Here is a 2,679-nt window from a genome sequence, read left to right as displayed (position 1 = left end):
ATTGGGGAACAAGAAAAAGTGGAATGGAGGTTATGATCGAGGTAACCAACAACAACCTTATAAGAAACAAGAAAACACGCAAGGTGCGGGTAGTGGTTTAAGCTTTGGTTATAAAGGACAAAATCCTTTATGCAACCGTTGCCACAAACATCACTTTGGTTACTGTAGTGTGTTATGCACCAAGTGTAATCGACAAGGTCATCTTGCGGAAGATTGTAAGGCTCTCGTTACAAATGCAAATGGTAACAAGACTCCTGCCACCAACGCAAATAGAACTGCTTTGGCTAACATTACTTGTTTTGGGTGTGGAAAACAAGGTCACTATAAGAGCCAGTGCCCGAATCAGAATGGCGGACCTGCACGTGGAAGAGCGTTTGTTATTAATGCTAGAGAGGCATGTGAAGACCCGGAGCTTGTTACGGGTACGTTTACCATTAATAACTTATCAGCATCTATTTTATTTGATACTGGCGCCGATAGAAGTTACGTGTGTATAAATTTTTACACTAAATTGAATTGTTCATCATTACCTCTAGATGCTAAGTACATGATTGAGTTAGCTAATGGTAAACTAATCAAAGCCGATAAAATTTGTCGTGATTGTAAGATAAATTTAGCCAGAGAAACATTTAAGATTGATTTGATACCCGTAGAATTAGGAAGTTTTGATGTAATAGTCGGCATGGACTGGATGTCCAAAGTAGGAGCGGAAGTTGTTTGTGCCAAGAAGGCAATTCGTATTCCTGGTAAGGATAAAATGCCGGTGATGATTTACGGAGAGAAGGGTGATTCAAAGCTAAAACTCATTAGCTGTTTGAAAGCCAAAAAGTGTTTAGAAAAGGGATGTTACGCTATTTTAGCACATGTTAATAAAGTCGAAAAGGAAGAGAAGTGCATCAATGACGTGCCTGTGGCAAGAGATTTTCCCGAAGTTTTTCCGGAAGAATTGCCGGGATTACCTCCATTTAGATCGGTAGAATTTCAAATAGATTTAGTACCAGGAGCTGCACCAGTGGCTCGTGCTCCATATAGACTTGCACCGTCCGAGTTAAAAGAACTTCAAAGTCAGTTAAAAGAATTACTGGACCGTGGATTCATACGACCGAGTACTTCACCGTGGGGAGCTCCAATTTTGTTTGTTAAGAAGAAAGATGGATCTTTTAGGATGTGTATAGACTATCGTGAATTAAATAAGTTAACTATCAAGAATCGATATCCACTACCGAGAATTGATGACTTATTTGATCAATTGCAAGGATCATGTGTTTATTCGAAAATCGACTTAAGATCGGGCTATCATCAACTACGCGTTAAAGAAGAGGATATTCCGAAAACTGCTTTTCGGACACGTTATGGTCATTACGAATTTCTGGTTATGCCGTTTGGATTGACGAATGCGCCAGCTGTATTCATGGACCTCATGAATCGAGTTTGTAGTCCGTATTTAGATAAGTTTGTTATCGTTTTCATTGATGATATTCTTATCTATTCCAAGAGTGAGCAAGAGCATGAAGAGCATTTAAGGTTGATACTGGAGTTGTTGAGAAAAGAACAACTTTATGCTAAATTTTCTAAGTGTGTTTTTTGGTTGAAAGAAGTGCAATTTCTTGGCCATGTTGTTAATAGCGAAGGAATTCAGGTTGATCCAGCAAAAACTGAAGCTATTGAAAAATGGGAGACTCCTAAGACACCAACGCAGATACGCCAATTTTTGGGTTTAGCCGGTTATTATAGAAGGTTTATTCAAGATTTTTCCCGAATAGCTAAGCCGTTGACAGCGTTAACGCAAAAAGGGAAGAATTATGAATGGACCTCGGAGCAGGAGAACGCATTTCAATTATTGAAGAAGAAGTTAACTACGGCACCTATTTTATCGTTACCTGAAGGGAACGATGATTTTGAAATATATTGTGACGCTTCGCGACAAGGTTTTGGTTGTGTTCTTATGCAACGAAAGAAAGTAATTGCATTTGCATCCCGACAATTGAAGATTCACGAGCGGAATTATACGACGCATGATCTAGAACTGGGAGCAGTCGTGTTTGCATTGAAGATGTGGAGACATTACTTGTATGGGGTTAAATTCACTGTGTTTACTGATCATAAAAGCCTTCAACATATTTTCGATCAAAAACAGCTGAACATGAGGCAACGTAGGTGGGTTGAGTTAATAAATGACTATGATTGTGAAATTCGTTATCATCCCGGGAAAGCGAACGTGGTGGCCGACGCTCTAAGCAGAAAGGAACGAGAACCAATTCGAGTACGAGCGATGAACATAAAAATTCGCATGAATCTCAACTCACAAATCAAAGAAGTTCAACGAGAAGCACTTACTAAAGAAAATATAGGAAATGAAATAATGAAGAAGTATGAGAAGCAACTCGTTATGCGGGAAGATGGAATTCGATATTTTGCAAATCGTATTTGGGTACCGAAGTTGGGTGGATTAAGGAAGTTGATATTGAACGAGGCACATAAGACAAGATATTCGATACATCCTGGAGTTGGAAAGATGTACCAAGATCTTAAGACACATTATTGGTGGCCTAATTTAAAAACAGACGTTGCAACATATGTTGGGGAGTGTTTAACTTGTTCCAAGGTTAAAGCAGAACACCAGAAGCCGTCAGGGTTACTTCAACAACCAGAAATTTCAGAATGGAAATGGGACGGTAT

This window comes from Rutidosis leptorrhynchoides, chromosome 10, assembly GCF_046630445.1.
Source record: "Rutidosis leptorrhynchoides isolate AG116_Rl617_1_P2 chromosome 10, CSIRO_AGI_Rlap_v1, whole genome shotgun sequence".
NCBI lineage: Eukaryota > Viridiplantae > Streptophyta > Magnoliopsida > Asterales > Asteraceae > Rutidosis > Rutidosis leptorrhynchoides.
Note: the sequence above shows the minus strand (reverse complement) of the source record.